At 40.4% G+C, this 19,020-nt stretch overlaps 1 protein-coding gene across 1 annotated transcript in view; it reads left to right on the top strand.

The window, feature by feature from the left end:
• The window catches only part of Pgm5 (phosphoglucomutase 5), a 163,021-nt gene that overhangs the window by 141,185 nt on the left and 2,816 nt on the right, over positions 1–19,020 (top strand). The window lies entirely within an intron of this gene.

Below are 19,020 nucleotides of genomic sequence, written 5' to 3'. Positions count from 1 at the left end.
TCTCAACTGCTCTGCAGCACAAAAGCAGACACAGATACTACAAGAACAAATTGATAAGATTTTATTCCAATACAACAACATGTTTGGACACTGAAATTTGAATTTCAAATAATTTTAACATGTCACAAAAATCTTCTGATTCTTCTTTTTAACTATTTGAAAACATAAAAGTTATTCTTAGTTCATGGGCTGTACCCAAAGCCAAGTGGATACCTGGGTTGGCCAAGGTCTCTAACATGTTGACAATTACCTTTCGTGTTTCTGACTATGACTGACACCTTATGCACAATTTCTCATAACATTCAGAGAAATCCAGACATTAAATTAATTAAAATGACTTTTGGCTATACAGTCATTTTGTAAAAGGTAGAATTACAGTTGTTTTCATGTATGCTTTTGTATATATGGATGTGTTTCAAGGTTTTAGGAAAAAAATATCTCTGGAAATCTCCAAAGTTGGCCTTCGATTACAACCAAACATGAGAGGGGAATGTCTTAAAGTATAACTGTTGTTCATGAAGTCATTCTTTTTTTTAATTTGGTTATTTTTATAAGTTATATTTTGTAAATAACTCTCTTGAGCCAGCATATTGACTAATGGAGAGAGAAAATAGAAATGAGGCCCAATAAGAAGCCATGGAATTCCCACAATTATTAACTTCTAAAGTTGGAAAGTGGATGTAAGGAAATAAAGGATGATATAAGCTGTTAGTTCATGAAAATATAACCAGGTAGTCTCAAAGTTTCCAATTAGTGGCTGCAAGCTACATTTGATTCTCAGATTGGTTTTCATGGACTCACAAACTGTCCATAGCCCTGATTTATATATTTAAATATATATAAATCATTGCCAACCAAAAGAACAAACAGACAAAAAAAAAACCCTGAGAATATTCACACTGTAATGAATCCTATTTTCTGATTCCTCTTGGGGGAAAAGATTGATGCACTAGGTCTGCAATCCTTCATGCAAACAATTAGCTGCAGTGGAATTGCACGTTCTCCCTTTATACAGAGGATAAAACATATGGTCTGAGTGTTTTCTCATCTAAAGAACTCCACACATACTCATCCAACTCTTTGGGGATGGAAGTTCCTGTGTTTGGATCCTTCTGAAACTCATCTTATACATCTCTTCATCTGGCTGGATTTTTTTTAATCCTTTAAAATACCCTTTATCCTAAACTAGTAAGCATGTTCCCCTGAGTTCTATTAACCTCTCTAGCAAATCATTCAAATCGAAAGAGGGACTCCTGAGAACCGCAGTTGGGAATCAGTAGGTCAGAATTTCCTATGGCTGAAGTGGGGCATTCTTGTGGGATTGAGCCCTCAACCTGTGGCAAGGGTGAAAGGCAGTCTTTTTTTTTTTTTTTTTTTTTAATAATGGTGGGACACTATCTGATCTGATGCTATCTCCAGGTAGAGGCCATCAGGATTGAGTTGGGTTAGAGGATGCTCAGACAGTATCTGCTCCAAAATGGATTGCTTACTCTCTGGTAAGGAGAAACCCCCACACATTTTAGAATCACAGATTTGAGCTTTGTTGTGAATGTATAAAAGGAGAAACTGAGTTTGTTTTCCCTCTGAGCAGCCATGGATGAAGTCATTCTTTACTCAGGTTTTTGGCTTCTTTCTTTTTTTTCCAAATTAAAGCAGTTGCTTACAATGATTTTCAGAGGAGCAACACTGAACATAAAAGGGAAAATGCCTGAAAAAAAGGAAATAAACGGGACGAACAAAGAAAAGTATGAATGTGCTCTCCAGTGAATAGGAAGCCACTTAAGCAGGGAATTCTGGAGTGAATGGGGCTGCCAGGAGTTGGTGACAAGGCACAATTGCATTTTACCTGCTATAACAGTAACCTCCGAATCCACCTTCCAAGGCAGCCCTATGTCACCTAGAAGCAACAAGTCTGATGTGCTTTCTGGTTTTGTTGTTGTTGTTGTTTTGCTTTTAGTTACATCCTTAGAAACTACAGTCAGGAGGGTCAGTGTGGTGTGCCAAAAAATAAAGATGGCTTGATGATAAAGTACTAAGATTTTCCAGCTGTACATTTTATACTATCATTGAATAGTGGGTATTTCTATATTGGCAAATCAAGTTGCTGATCCCACTCATGTTAGCAGGGCATATATCATACTGATATTGCTCAGAATGTATAATCATTACAAATTCACTTTCCCTTTAATGGATATGATCTGATAAAAAGTTTCAAAAACAGTTTTATACTATTTCTAGTATTACTTTGAACTCATGCTACCCAGTGGGTAGTTTTTGGATCAGCAGCATTAGCATCATCTGCTTGCACCCTAGAAATACAGAATTTCAGGCCCTATCCCAGACCTGCTAAATCAGATTTTGCATTTTATCAAGCTCTTCAGGTGATTCAGGTGCATATTAAAGTTTGAGAAATCTTGCTGGAGGTGACCTTTAGGATCTTTGTTTCTATCTGTGCTTTGCAGGATTGGCTTTCCTTTTAAGCCAGATAAATCTAACGCCAAACCAACTAGTTGGGATGCAGTTACAAGGGCACCTGGCTTCTGCTAGTCTCTCCTACTCTTGGAAAATTACCAAAAGTGCAGAAAATAATCCAAAGAAATGTTCCCAAGCCCCTTAAAACCTATTCCTGTTTCTCAGGTCAATTAACAACAAAAAAAAGGAAACAAACAAACAAACAAAAAACCCAACATTAGTTCCATCTTGCATCTCCATAGAAACCTTACCTCCTCGGTACCAACGCAGCAGTGTGAGACTGTTTTCTTCACACAGTTATCCTAGTTGAGCTGAGAGATTCAAAATAACCCCTGGATGAAGTAAAGGAAGTTCTAATTTGATTTTTCCCAAGACATGAAGCCTTCTAAATTTGTGCCTAGACTGTCTAGCACAACTAGGAAAAGGCCAATTATTTAAAACACTTGTGAGTTACGTAGAAGCTGAGTCTGAAAGGCGAAGAACACGAGAGAACATGTTCTTTTGGCAAAATTGCACTCACAAATGGGTACTAACCATCAGTGAATGCCACTAATAGTCTTTAGATTGCAGGCAAGCAGCTCTCTCCCTGTGGAGGGCTCATTTCCAGCTTTTTAATAGCTGGCATTAGGACTGTCTTGTTGAACTGCCTCCTTCACAAGACTCAGGTGGCCTTCGTCACAGAAGTTCTCTTACTTTCCAATTTGCTTCTCCTATTCAATTCTGCTGTTCAGCTCTGCTCCATGGTGGGAGTCCTTGCTGATTCCTCTCCCTGTGATGGTGCTGCCTGTTGCTTTAGAAACTGATACACCCTTATGAATGGGTTCCAAATGCAGTGACGTCTGTTCCTTTTTTTTCACCATTGTCTGGTCCCTCTGCAATCTGATGGTGTTCCCTCTAGCTGGATGCAGGGGACCAGTGCACACAAAAATGAAGACCACCTCTCCTGAGCTGACAGTGTCCACTGATGCAGAAAGGTGTTGCCTCAGATTTTAGTGGCTTACGGTGGCTTTCACTCAGAGCTGAGAACACACTGACATTCTTAATCTCTTTTTCTCTTATTTTCCGTCAGAGAAGGTAATATGAACTTCATTTTTTGAACAGTGGAGCTGAAGCCATAAGGGTTGTTGCTATCTACTAAAGGTCAACTTATTTGAGGACAGGAAATAAATTAGAGTACCCAGGGCGGTCATCTTTAGTCTGGCATATAAACAACACAACGCAACCCACCCTCCAAGATTGTTCTCAGATGTAATTTTCAAGCCCCTCAATTTCCAACCAGAGGGAAGTCAGGTCTCTCTTCAGACTTCCTACTTCCTTTTATGTTGTCAAATCCCGTCCAATGAAGTGGCTCTGGCTTAGAACGCCCGTATCCTCTGGAAACTGAATGCCTCAAAGCTACTTGTAACCATCAAGTAAGCTGTGAATAACAGTTGTGCAGAAAGCCTGTTAATTCTTTCCCCAGAGAAACAGGTCCTCTGGGGTGGGCCTCAACCTGACTTGAACTGAAAGGAGATGGAGGTGCCAGGTCTTCACCTTCTGGCCACTGAAGGTTTCTGTCTAGGCCTTGGTGGTTCCTCAGGGAGGGAGGAGAAAAGAGGCCATACTCTTGGAAATTCACTTACCCAGGAGTTCTCCCTGTCAAAATGGGCCTGAGGCCTGAGCATCTCGGCCCTGCAGCCTCCCTGGTGTGGCTGCTCCCTTCAGGCTGCAGTGTGTTCCGGGAGACCTGGGCCGAGCACAGACAGCTCCTGGATTCTAGTACTGTGCACGAGTCTTGGTCAGTTCAGTCCATGCTGAGGGTTTGTATCTCAGGGAATAGAGCTTGATATCCTGGTTTCTTTCTTCTCTAAAAGATTTCTGGGTCACTTATGTAATCTGCCTGCCCTCCCCAGTGGTCTTTAAGCTCTGTATTCAAAAAAAGATAAATTAGAGTGTCCTAGATTTTGGGATATGTAATTTTAAGAAATATTGCTTTTGCAGTAGTTATAAATTCAGATGCCCACCAGGAGAGGCAGTAAATCTAGACTGGGGTGAGCGTAGGAGAGTGGAACATAATGGGCATTTTGGGGACACAGCTCACTCCAGTTATTGCCTTGCTAATAATATATGGGCTCAAGGTTGCCAGATTTTCTGGTTTTTAAAAGAAGCAAATACTTGGATTCTCACATAAAATTTCATTTTAAAATATTAATAGTAAAATGATAGCAAAATAAAACAAACCCTATGTGAAGAACTTTTAGCTTCTAGTAAAAGGTAGACTAGGTGATTCAGATTAAGCCTTCCACAGAAAAGAAAAAAAACCCCAGAACTATAAAAAAGCATCTTTTTAAAAGCATAAAGACCAATGATCTAATGAGATAGTAACAAGACCAGGAAGGAGGATGGAGCTTGGGGAAATGATCCAGGGTGCTTTCTATCCTAGGATAGCCTATCTAGGCAAAGGGCTAAACATTAGTGCTTTTGGTGATCTACACAGGTGTAGAGATAGGCATGGGTCCAGGTGGAGGGCTGGCTCTGCTATCCAGAGGATTAACCAAAGACACAACTGAAAGGCAGACCTGTGTGGCAGATTCAGGTATTGTTAGCATTAAGAGTTCACCGAAGGTAGAGACCTGACATAATGAGTGACCCCTGTTCTAGATCATAAACTCAAAAGGGAACATTCTATGGATTTAAGTACAGACTATATCCAAAGAGTTATAAATCCATAAACAACTAGCTGGGACTACTAGCTCCATGAGGAGTCTGAGAGAAAAAAATGAACGGAGCTAACAATATCCATTATTTCAAGTTACTTCCAAAAGTAATTTTTCAAACAAAATGGCCAGCACACAATAAAAGGTTACAAGGCACTTGAAGAGACAACTTTTCATGTACTAGAATCTGTAGAAGCATGTATGGCCAAGAAATCCACAGATACTGGAAAAATGTATTCAGTGCAGAATGCAAAACAGATATTTTCACTATGTTCATGGAAATAAAGCACCAGATACAAAGACATCAGCAAATAACTGAAGACTATCAAAAGATATCAAGCAATGAAATTAAAGAACTGAAAAAAGATAACTGAAATTAAGAACCTAATAAACGTTTTTAATAGAAACTGAAAAGTATTAGCGAACTTAAATTATGTCCGAAGAAACTAGATACAATGCAGCTGGAGAGAGAAAAGGTAGGAGATACAGGAGAGGGCAGGAGACATGAAGGATGCTCGAGATGGCTAACATAATTTAATCTGAGTCTTAAAAGGAGCGGAGAGAGAGACTGCAATACAGGCAGAACTTAAAAAGATAATAGCTGAGATTTCCCAGAACAGATAAAGGAAATCAATCCACTGCCTCGACAAGGCCAAGTGAGAGAGAGAAAAATAAATTCACATTTAGACACATCAGACTAAACTCACAGAAAATCCAAAACGAAGAAGCAATAGTTTGATTGACAACTAATTTTTCAACAGCAACGCTGAAAATCAGAGGACTAGAATTCTCAATTTAGTGACTTTCTTGTAAAATGAAAGCAAAGACATTTTTGAACAAACAAAAACTGAAAGAATAGTCGACCAGCAGATCCTCATAAAAAGAAGTCTGAAGAGTTGACTTCAGACAGCAGGAAAATGATGCCCCAGGGGCCTTTGGAAGAAAATATGGCAAAAAAAAAATGTTTAAAGAGAGGTTGATTTCAATGAACATCAGCTATATTAATCTTTAATAATAATATCTTGAGGTGCTGAAAATATGTATCATTTTGATATTAGAACTAAAATGGGCAAACAATAACTATAAGCACTGAGAATAGTCATAGATAAGGTAAGATCCTTACCCTCCTATCTTGCATATCTTGGAGGTCTAGATAAATATTAAAACTTTGATGGATCAAGGTTTTATGTTGCAATCTCTAGGTAACCATAACAAAATAGAAGAAAGCAACACATCTTCCTAGTAGAGGAAAACATATAAAAACAATATAAGATGATAGATTTTAAACTCAAATATGTTGGTTGTTATTTTAAACTAAATGGTTCAGGGAAAAGACAGTCTAGATGTTAAGAAAAAACAAATATCAGCTTGGTGTAAAAGTTATAAGGAAAAAAAGTACAGAATTGAGAGTTCAAAAAAAGAGGAAGGATATACACAAATCTACCCCAAAAAACCCCTGAAGTTTTATTAATTTCAATAAGGTAAGATATAAGAAGTGTTGTTAAAGCATGTCATAAAATGAGAGATCCCAACAGTTTGGGATACTGAGGCAGGAGGATTGCAAGTTCAAAGCCAGCCTCAGCAACTTAGAAGGCACTAAGCAACTCAGGGAGACCCTGTCGCTAAATGAAATACAAAAAAATTAAAAAAGGGCTGGTAATGTGGCTCAGTGGTTAAGCGCCCCTGAGTTCAATCCCCAGTATCAAAAGAGAGAGAGAGAGAGAGAGAGAGAGAGAGAGAGAGAGAGAGAAAGAGATTCTTCAAAATGATAAAAGGTTTAGTTCCTCCAGAAGACATTCAAATTTGGAAAGCAAAAACTGACAAAAATAAAAGAGAAAAGCAGAAAAATCCTCACTAATCCAGAATATCTTATATCATAATAAGTAGATACAACAATTATTAATAATGCAGAGTATTTAAAGAACATAGTTACAATAACTGACTTAATGGACATATATAGACTGTATACTAAGCAACATCAGCGTAAAATTCCTTTCATGCCTCAAGGAACATATATAAAAATTAATTATCTAACACCTTTGGATATATACCAAGGAGTAGGGTAACTGGGTGAAATGATAGTTCCATTCCTAGTTTTTGAGGTATCTCGATGCTGCTTTCCAGAGTGGTTGCACTAATTGAATCTCATCATCAAGTACATCCACAAGACTGGGATCTTAATTATAATAAGATATATTTTATGCTTGTATAAATATATCAAGATAGATTCTACCCTCATATATAACTAAAAAAGAAAAGAAAAAATTAACCAATTAGGAATGATGTTATAAAGGACACTATCACAAAGGTTATTAAGTTAAAAAGTAGAAAGCAAAATAAACATGAAGCATGTGATAAAATGAAACATTTTTCATGATAAATATTCTTCCAAAAGGAATTAAGAGAAGCCCTTTAATCTCATGTAGTATTTCTGATAAAAATTCTTAGATTCAGACAATATGTGCTGACTGTGTTTCTGCTAATAAGAAAACAATTTTATGGGCTTATTTAAAACTCAAATAGGCTCTTTTCAGAAGTACAAGCATCATTTTTACATATAAGTCAAGTATGTATGCACTTTTCTGTGATTAGCTTGGTTTATACTCCCCTTTGGTCATACTGAGACTTGAACCTAGGACCTTGTACATGCTAGTCAAGCATTCTACTATTCAGCTACACCACGGGCACAAAATATCGCTTGCTTGCGCTTGCTTTCTTCCCTCCTTTTTTTTTTTTTTTGGTAGTGTTGGAGATTAAACCCAGGGACCCTGAACCACATCCCCAGCTCCATGATGTTTTTAAAATTTATTTGAGACATGGTCTTGCTAAATTGCTGAGGCTGTCCTTCTACTTTCAACCCTCCTGCCTTAGCCTCCTAAGTTGCTGACATTACAGGTATGTAGCACTGCACCCAGCCTACTTCACACGTCTCAAGATGGCAGTTTCAAATTTACCAAGAGACCTTTACAAGGATAAGACAAATATGATTTAAACTTTCAGACAGTGGAAACTTTTCTCACTATATAAGGGCTGTCAAGTGTAGTTAAAATCATCATTAACCGTGTTCAGGGTTCACCTTTGCTACTTGTTAGTCATGTGGCTTTGAGCCAGTTGCACAATGACTCTGAGCCTCAATTTTCTTATCTTTAAAATGGGTATGATGCCACCTACTCAGGAGCTTAATACAAGACTTTGGAGTATTGCTTGGCACAAAATAGTGTCATCTATTAAAATTTGCTAAACAAGAATCAAAACTTTAGAACCCAAGGCAGAGGATGGAAGAGGACAAGAAAAGGCATTTCCTCTTCCAAGTACTTATTGCAAGCTAGTAAGAAGATCAATCCTGTCTTACTGTGCTGCCAATTGTATTGCTGTGACCTAATACCAGTCAGGAAAAATGGTATTCTGACTTCCAGGTCTGCTTGAGCAAGAGTGAGAATGCCTTTGATGTTCAAGTGTGCATGCGACATATTTGCATATTTATCAGAGTAGGCTGCCTGTCAGTCTGCAGCGAGACAGCCACAAGTGTAGGGCTGGGGACACTGCTGAGGGCCAAGCTGTTTGTACATCTGCCTGCCTTGTAACCACTGTGTGTGCCTGTTTCTGAATGCAGTTGTCAGCTGTGGAATGTGTCAATGAAGAGGGCCCCTGCCATGTGATGAGATGAGGGAGAAAAAATCCCTTCTTCTATGCTCATTAGCGCTAATTTGCAAGAACAGCTCAGATGTGTGGCTTGGTGGCAATTTAAGGGCAGACGGGGTATGGCCTTCAGATTTGAATTTTAATTGCTGGTCTGTAGGGAAAATAGCCAAGCAAACAGATTTCATGTCTGAGAGTTGCTTTGATGCCTGTAAATAATCAGGCAATGAAAACATCATGATTTAAAACTGACTGGAAATGTTTAATAATAATAATACTATTAATACCTACCATTAATTGAGTGTTTACTATGTGACAGGCACTTTGGTAAGTGCTTACATGTATTATCTCATTTCATGTTTATGACAACCCTATAAAGTAGAAACTATCATTAGCATCCCAATTTCAAAAGTGAGACACAAAGTTGTTTAGGAACCTTGTCTAGTTAGTGCTAGAGATGGAACTACAAAGTCATGTCCTACAAAGTCATGTGCTCAACCAACTTACTGTAGGGTTTCTCACACCATTTAACCCTTCACTCTTTCTCCAGCTAGCAAACAGTCAAGCAAGAAGTTCACCTGAAGTGCTATTTAGACTCCTTACCTTTTGCTCTTATTAACCAACTGCCTCAAAATGTAGTGGTACTACAAGAACAATTTTAGCATGCTCATGAATCCTTTAGACAAGGAATTTGGATATGGCTGTGTGGGATGATTTGCCCCCACTACCCTGCTCCATGATGTCTGGGGTCTATTGGGGAGTGACTCAACATGGGGAGTGACTCAAATGGTGGGAGCTGGAATCTTCTGAAGGCTTCTTCAATGCCACACCTAATGCCTTTTGGCCTAAGGATAGTTAGACTTAACGTAGCTGCTCAGAACTCTGTCAGGAAGTTTCCTGACTTTCTGTGATCCAGTCTTAGAGGTCATATAACATCACTTCTGCTGAACTGGGTTGGTTGGCATTTATAAGGCTGCCAAGATTCAAGGGGAAGGGGAAGAGACCCTAACTCTGAATAAAAGCAACTCCAAAGAATTTGCAGCCTTGTTTTAAAACTGCTACATCATTCTTAACCTTGGTTTAATGTATTAGTTAATTTTCCATCACTATAATGAAAATACCAGGGATAATTAACTTAGAAAAGGCTTATTTGGGCTCACAGTTTGGGAGGTTCTGTGATTGGGGGTGGAGCCATTGTTTTTTAGGCCCCTAGTGGGAATGGCAGATGGCAATGGCAGAGAGCTTGTGATATAGCAATGTGCTCACCTCATGGCCAGAAAGCAAAAGAGGAAGAAAGGAAGGGGCTGGGTCTATGGTCCCTTTGAAGTGCATATCCCCAGTGACTTAAGGATCCTCCACAAGGCCCCATCTCCCAAAAGTTCCACCACCTCCCAATAATGCCACCTTCAGGACCAAACCTTTAACATGCGAACAAGCAGCTGACTTCAGTGCAGCCTAGAGTCTCCAAGGCATAGTCCCATTCTTCATGCCTTGTGATTTGGAAGGTCTTTTTCCCCACTTGGTATTAGCGAGTAGGATTTCATTAATCAGGGTGAGCTAAATAATGCCACGGAAACCAACAACCCCAAATCTTCATAGCCAGAGAGCTGGGGATGTAGCTCAGTGGCAGAGCACATGCCAAGTTCCATCCCTAGTACCCAAAACATAAAACTAAAATCCCATAATCACGCAAAGCTCAGTAGACCAAAACTGCTGAGGATGCAATCTAGTTTTGATTCACATTTTATATTTTCACACCTTGGGCAGGTGCTCTCCTCCATGTTGTTCTTACTCCGGGGCCCAGGGTCAAGAAAAAGCTCCGGGAATACTGCCAATCCCTGTGTAGAGGGAGAGGAACAACTTTGACTGAAAATGATCACGTTCCCTCCACTCTTAACCCACTAGACAGAAATGGTCACAGGGACTCTGATCATGAGAGGGCCTAGAAACTCAGTCAAGAGGAAAACTAGACATTGGTATGTGACACTAATGACTCACAGAGATTAAGTAACACTACGAAAGAAAGGAAGCTCACATTTATTAATTTGAATAGTCTTTCTGAGATTAGCCCAACAGGAGCTTTGGAAACTAATATTTGCAACTCATCTTTTGGAGAGTTAATTTGGATAAATCTGAACTAGCATGTGAATGTGTTCAATTTCTGTTATACACATTGAATCACAAAGTGCAATAAATAGTACACATTTGAGGAAATATGGGGAGACTGTCTGTAGTTCCAAGTTTGGTTTTATGATCCTAAAGTACACGGAGGAAAATTGCCTAAGTGTAAGAATCATTGATCCTCAGAGAGACCCCATAGTCCTGGTACAGAACTATGGATCCCTATTGGATCCCAGGCTATATTAGTTAGTTTTTCAATATGATAAAAAAAAAAATCTGAGGCAGACTACTTATGAAATAAGAAATATGTTTAGTTCAGTTTTGGAGGCTGAAAATCCAAGATTGGTTCATTGGTTTAGCTTCTGGCAAGGGCATAATGGAGGTCAGCATCATGGTGGTGGCATGTCCAAGAGGAAGGTATTATATGTGCGGACAGGAAGCCAGAGAGGCTGGGACCCACAATCTCTTCTAAAGGCTCACTTTCATTTGACCTAGAGACCTTCCACTAGTCTTCATCCCTTGAAGGTCCATCTCCAAACATCACCACTCTGGGAAACCAAGCTTCCAACACCTGAGGCCTTGGTGGACAAACTCAAATAGTATACACACCAAACCATGGACTGTGTCACCATAAAGGCCAAGTGCTTCTCCAGTTGGGGGAGGTGTATGATCGGGCTCAAGGCCACCTAAAAGCTCAGATGCTTTCTGATCTGGAGCTTTTGGGTACCCATTCTGGAGAAGCCCTGTGAGTGTGGGTCACCCCTGCACCACTGACACCCATCACCCACCACATCACACAGTGGTTACTTTCCCACAAAGATGCCAGAGTGACTGCAGGGCATGGCACCCATGGCAAACCTGGGATGGGGGGTGTCAGAAATTTAAGTGACAGGCTGGTAACTCATGAAGAGGTCAGCGGAGCATCTGGCAATAGAAAGTTGTTGATTTGAATTGGAGTGTTTCTTTCTAAAGGCATTTGATCTGACATTGGAAGAAGAATGTTGTTTTTGTAACAGCCAAAATAAAGGATGGAAGGATGGTCCTTGTGGCCATTAGACTACCAATTTACATGCCCTGAACTCGCCTTGTGGGTTGATATGAAGAGGTCCAAGTGTTGGCTCCATTCCACACTGGTTTGTATGACAAGAGCAGAAGTGTATATACCTGACCCCCCCTCTGCCCCATGCCAGAGACTGTCCTGTTTCCTATTCACCAGTTAATTTAATCCTTACAACTACTCTATGAAGTGCTCCCTATTTCACAGAGGAAAAATTAATGCTTAGAGAAACTTAAGTGGTGTTGTGGTTTAGAATGAGGTGTTTCCCCAAAATTCCTGTGTTAGTATAGGAATATTGAGAGGTGAAATGATTAGATCTTGAGAGCTGTAACCTAATCAGTCCATTCTAGTTTGAATGAACTATCTGAGTGGTAACTGGAGGCAGGTAGGGCATGGCTACAAGAGGAGGGTGCTGGGGATGTGCCCTGGAAGGATTCATCTTCCCTCTCTTACTCCCTCTGCTTCCTGGCCACCGTGAGTGAGCAGTTTCCTTTGGTTATGGTGTACTGCCTCACCTCAGGCCCAAAGTGATGGAGTTGGATGACCATGGACTAAACCTTTGAAACCGTGAGCCCAAAATAAACTTTTCCTCCTCTGAGTTGTTTTTGTTGAGTATTTTGGTCACAGCCATGCTAAGCTGACTAACCCCAGTGGCTTACCAGACTGCACAACTCATGAGGAACACAGCCAGGCTTTGACCCCAGGAAGTTCAACTTCAGAGCCCATAAATTCAACCACCATCCTATACTGCCTGACCTGGAATAAGGGGCACAAAACTTTGATAGAGTGGTTCCCAGGCCAGGGTATGAATCAGAGTCACTTTGCAGAGCTTGTCGGACTCTCACCTTCCCTGCTGGGTATTAGGCACACCGAATATCCCACTTCTATGGCTAGAGCCCACAATGGGTATCCTTAGGTGGTGATTCCTGCTGGTCCTCAGATAGCACCTATTGGCCATTCTTTGAAAGACCTGTTGATGCTTTTACTTCATGTCTAAGGAGGAAGATTTTCTGGATCCATAAGTGGAAAGCCAAGCTGAATTTCTCTGTTGTTTTTTAAGTGATAGGACTGATAACCTAGATCTTGGCTTCATGGAACAGAGAGAAAAAGAGGAGGCAAATGAAAAAAAAAAAAAAAAAAAAAAAAACCTCTCTAAGTTACACAAACTGGAGAGACAATAGTTCTTTTTTTTTTTTTTAACCTCTGTTTTCAATCTTGCAGTTCTGGTTCTGCTAGCAATTTTGTAAGTAGTGTTGGGTGGGGGCTGATTTTCCATTAAACTAGAAAGCTTGTTCCACATGAAGGAAACCTTTGAAGTCTATGAAGATAAATGTGAAGACATGATAGGGACATTTGGGTGACATAGGGATCTCAACCAATTAGCAACACCCCATCCTTTTGCAATGTTTTTGGTGGCAGAAGGAGTGAGCTGTGGGGACAGAGAGAATCGAGTAAAAGGGAGACAGTGACCAGGGAAGCATTTCTATGAAATCTAAGCTGGGAACTCTGCACATTGCCTTGTACTTAGGCAGCAGGACACTGAAAGCTTCTTCCTTCCTGACGCCTCCCAGCTCTGCCCACAGAGGCTGGCTGGCCCCCGCATGGGCTCACTCCCACTTCGTCTCCTCATGAGACTTCTGTGTATGGAGCCCAGTGAAGCTCACATTTAACCAATAGGAACTTGGCTTTCTGACTCCTCTTTTTCATTTTGAATGTGCCATCTAAAAGCCACCCTTCACCTTCTAAGCTGAGCCAATTGGAGAAGTGGAGAGGGTGGTAGAGAAGGAGGCTGAACCTGCTCAGTGAGTGTGGTTTCTGTTAGAGGCCCCGCAGCCCCAAACTGCTGGCTTGTTTTTGCTTTGATGACCCTCTTTGATAATATTTCAAACACTTTCATCTACATCCATTTGTAATGTTGTTTTTTTTTCCCCATCAGAAGAGAGTTTTTGTAGAGGTTCCACCTCTTCTTGTTTTTAATTGTCAGGATAGATCAATCCTCCCAGTGTGGGGCTCTGATTTCTGGCTTATATAGACATTTTTCAAACTGTCTGTTTTGGTTGATTTTAGGTACATTTTGGATCAAGATATATTTTTGACATAGAAAAGGGATTAAAGTTACAATCAAGGTTGTATATCTTGCAATAAAGATCATTAGCCGTGTTTAGCATTTTCATTAGCAAAAATGTGTTTGATTTCGTTTTTTCATTAGTTTGTCCTCTGTGTGCTTCCCAGATGGATTTTAAATCACTGGTCATCTTTGCTGAGTAGGCTACTATTAACAGGCAGCATTTAGCCTAGGGGGCTCCTTTGTGTAAAACAGGGAAAGACACCCTCTCCAGGAACGCACGGGATCAGGGGGCTGGTGGCGCCTCCTCGGTGGCTGTGGATGTCCCACAGTGGTGGCCACATCATTCTGGCCTCTGCCTCCATCATCACGTGGCCTGTTCCTCTCTGTGTGTATGTGACGCCACTCCTATTCTTATAAGGCTAACTGTGATTGCATTTAGGCCCACCAGGATAATGTAAAACGATCTCATCTCAAAATCCTTAGCTTAATCATGTCTACAAAAACTCCATTTGTCCCAATAAGGTCTAGGGATTAGGGCCCAATATCGTTGGTGACCATTTTCTGCCTACCCCAATGGATATAAATCAAGGTTCAAGCGCCTGACAGCCTTGCTCACAGTGGCTGACCATTGCTTTGGGGAAGCCACCCAAGGCTTTCGCATCAGCGGATCACATGAACACCTCTCTTTTAAAAAGAGGCTTTTATGGTTGAGGCTAAGAAGTTGGCAGATTCCTGCAAGCCAGGGAGGGCAGAGCACGGTGTTAAGGAAGAAAGCTGAGGGCTGAGAAGGAGAAAGTGAATGGGCAACCATTGTGGGAACACAGTCCGAGACTGTGGCAACTACTTGGATGAGTGGGAAGGGAGAAAGACTCACCAGAGGGCTTCCAGCCAAGCTGATGGAGAGCTTGGTCAGATCTGCTAGGACAGGGGCAGCATCTATGATCCAAATTTCCAAAGCTCAAAATACTTCAAAATTTGAATCCTTTGGGGTGCGTCATGAGACCGTAAGTGGGAAATTCCACACCTTGACCTCATGTGTTGGGTTGTGATGGGTTGCAGCCAAAACAAAGGTGCACTAAAAATATTATACAAAATTACCTTTAGGCTATGTATATGAAGCATATGTGAAGTATAAATGTATTTTGTCTTTAAATATTGCCTTCCCTGAGATATTTCATTGTACGTACAAATATTCCAAAATTGAAAAAGTCTGATATCAGCAACACTTCTGGACTCAAACACTTTTTGGACAAAGGATATTTAACCTGTAGCAGAAAGGAGAATATGAGCCATGAACTGGCTTGGTACGGAAGTTAATTTCAGTTTGCCAGTAATTATAAAAGGGAAAAAAAATGTTTTTCTTACTGGTAGTAGAAAAGAGTCATGGTTACTCAAAATAATTTTTAAAAACACAACTTGAGTATGTTTATTTTATTCAATTTTATTTTAATTTGTTTAAAATTATTGATTTATTTTAGTGCACACAAAAAAATTAAAGTTAGCTGAAGAAATCCATGAGTGCGTTGATTGTGGACCAAGTCACAGAAACTAGTCCTGGAGCATAGCTACCAACTCGGGCCCTCACAGCAGGAGTTAATGGATTTTTACCTTAGAGATTACTGGGATTCGTGCCATTATCTCTCTGCTCTGTTTAATTCTTAACTTTTCTCGGTTTCATTCTTCTTTTTTATCATTTTTATACTCTCTCAGAGTCTCTGCTTTCCCATATGCCTGGATTGCCAAGGAACTTTACGCCATGATGATTGGTTAATTGTAACTTCATGGTTTAATTCTCACTGCTAACCTCCTATTCTTTCATTTCTTAACATTTCAAATCCGTGAAGGAAAAAAATCCCATCAGCTAGTTCAAGTTTTTGCCCAGGCTGTATTGTCGGTGGATACCTGGCCTATGAGTTGCCTGCCTATAACTTAGAGAGTCAGCTGTGGCCAGGAAGTTAGAATCATGAACTATAAACAGGGAAACTTAAACTTACCTGGAGCAAAGCACTTCACAGGCACAGTACCCAGTGTGCATCAAAGTAGTGGTCCTCAAAGTGTGGTCCCTGGAACAGCAGACCAGAATCACCTGGGAACTTGCCAGAAGTGCCAATAGGGATCCCACCCTAGACCTCATAAATAACAAATTCAGGAGGAGGTAACCTAGCATCTGCATTTTAATAAACCCTCTAGGCAATTCTGGTGCATTTCCAAGTTTGAGAACCACTGACTTAGACTAAGCAAACACCATATTGATAAAAACCAAAGATTTGAATAAAATCAGGAGAGAAAATCTGGCACAATAGATTTAGTAGGTTTGAACCCAAGTGTTGATGTTACTCAATTCTTGTGATCAGGGAAAATGCATTTATTATAAATCTCTAGTTTGCAGATGCTGGGATGTAAGTGTTTCATGTTGCAGGATGGTCAGCATTCTCTAGGTTATATTACCTGTCTCAAAGATCCCCTGTGATAAGTACCGCCATGCTCCATTCTCATCACCATCTCCTAATTACTCTTCACCATCAGGATACTTCTCTGATCCTGTAAGTGGGCATTTTTTTATGGAGACCAGTTTAGTGCTGGGATCCTTCCACAAATTATAACAAATCTTACTAAGTAAGTGATTATGTTTCTGTGTAGGGTTTTGTTTTCTCCCCCAAATCAGCTCTACTTTCTTTGAATCTTGTGACAGTCATATCATTCGCACACTTCCTGGCTATTGCTGTAAGAATAAGAGTTTCAGTTTGTTGGTTTTGTTTCATGGCTCTAATAGATTAAAACATCAACAACATAAAGCAAGAGAGAAGATGAGGAAAAGGTAAAATGGAGAAGTCTGTCTTTCCAGGGAGTTTGAACAAGTTAAAATCTAATATGGGACTAGGATTGGGATGTTGTGTTAGTCAGCTTGTCATTGCTGTGACCAAAATACTCAACAAGAACAATTTAGAAGAGGAAAAGTTTATTTTGGCTCATGGTGTTAGAGGTCTCAGTTCATAGATGCTGACTCCTTCGTTCTGAGCCCAAGGTGAGGCAGCACATCGTGGCAGAAAGGATGGCAGAGGCAAGCTTCTCCGCTCCTGGTAGCCAGGAAGCAGAGAGAGAGTGAGTGCAAGAAACCAGGGACAAGGTATAATCCCCAAGGCACACCTCCAGCAACCTAGGTTGTTCCTCCATCCTTTAGTTACCATCAAGTAACCCAAATTATTAGTCCATCAAAGGGATTAACCTGCTGATGAAGTTATAGTTCGCATCATTGCCTAGAAGTCCCTTCTCTGAACCTTGCTGTATTGAGGATCATGCTTCTCAAACACAGGCTTTTCAGGAGATTTTTCTAGATTCAAACCACATCAGATGAGGTTCACTGGGTGGAAAATTTAAAGGGACAAAGGCATCAAACTGCTCATTAACCAAGATAAATATCCTAATACAATAATTTTAAATATTGTATTGAAAAATCCATGCCAAAAGTCTGTGATAAACAAATTTCAAATTTTTAAATAGAAACTGAATCCAGTTCCCTCTGTAGCCTGGTATGCTTATTAACTAGAGATGATAGCAAGCATTCGCCAGACACTGCAAGGTGGAAAAAGGGCCCTGGAGCCACGTTGTTAATACTGTTGATGGGTACATTGCCCCTTGGTTTGGAGCAAGAAGCTCACTGTTTCTACTCTTGACTGTAGAAGAGCTATCTCACTCTAAGAAGCCCTGGAATGAAAAAAAACTCTTTATTCCCAACATCATTGATTAAAGTCTCTTAATTTATTTATATCTTAGAACTTCCAGTGAATTCGCCAGAATCCACATACCTAGGACCTCCTCTTCTCACTGTCCTGGGTCAGTAAGCACGGCTGCCCAGTCCTCTCCAACTCCGCGGCTGATGTGGCTGGAACTTGTCTGATATTTCTCCCAGTCCTCCCCTTAGGTTCTTATGTTTTCTGTAGTTTTCATTATCACCCACAGAACTTGTATCAGAATTGTATTATGGAAAGAGCAGTAGAGGGGACCTCCCTATGTTATCGTCACAGCTCAGCCACTAAGCATATATGTGATCCTCAACCACTAGTGTCTCCTCTCTGTGCTGTAGTTTTCTTGTCTGACATGAAGGAACCAAACTAGATCGTTCCACATGCTCTTATGTTTCTCAAACTGTTTACTTCCCATTTCACCTGAGAAGTCTCTCCTCTGAAGGCTTTAACCCCTCTTATGTCACCCCATTCCCAAGATCTCTCTGGTCACCTCAGGAAAATCAATTCCCCCTCCCATGAGGCCCTGTTGATAACACGTGGAATTTATATGAATCAAAGTTGTGATTTCTAAAAGAAAACATGACCGTAAGAGTCCAGTACAGCCATCGCTCTGACACATTCTGAATGCCCTTCATGAGTGTCTGTAGAGTTCTACCTGCTTTGCCTTTTCATCAAACTCATGTGCCATCATTTATTCCACAAATATATATATATAGAATATCTTAAGCATTGGGCTCTATTCTAACCCCCAAGTGAATCAAAGTTCCTGCCCTTGTGTTTAGTCATACATTCCAATACCCATGGATTTGCTTTACTTATGCAGTTGAAGAAGACAAAGCACTCTGCTTTAACATCCTTAAAAATGGAAGCTTAGCTTGAGGTTTCCATTCCACAAGGCTGGCAAGAATTCAGTCTTGGGCATCTTTCGGGCCCTCTCCCCAGGACTCCTTTGGATCATACAAAAATCTAAGGAAATTCCGTGATTCCAAAAAAAATGGGTGGACTCCCCCATCACTAGCACAGGATTTTTTTTTTCTGGAATCATGGAATCTGTGTTTGCTCCCTGTGTTACCCAAACTTCTTTTCTATCTATACCATCTCTGTTAGTGTTTGTCTTTATATTGACTGACTTCATTTTCACTTCAATCTGTTTATTTACTATAGAATGTTTACATCGGTACTCTACTTAGAAGAAATACCACTTGATAAACACAAGCACAC

This window comes from Ictidomys tridecemlineatus, chromosome 4 (genome assembly GCF_052094955.1).
Source record: "Ictidomys tridecemlineatus isolate mIctTri1 chromosome 4, mIctTri1.hap1, whole genome shotgun sequence".
In the NCBI taxonomy this organism is placed as follows: domain Eukaryota; kingdom Metazoa; phylum Chordata; class Mammalia; order Rodentia; family Sciuridae; genus Ictidomys; species Ictidomys tridecemlineatus.
Note: the sequence above shows the minus strand (reverse complement) of the source record. Positions and strands in the feature narration are given on the sequence as shown.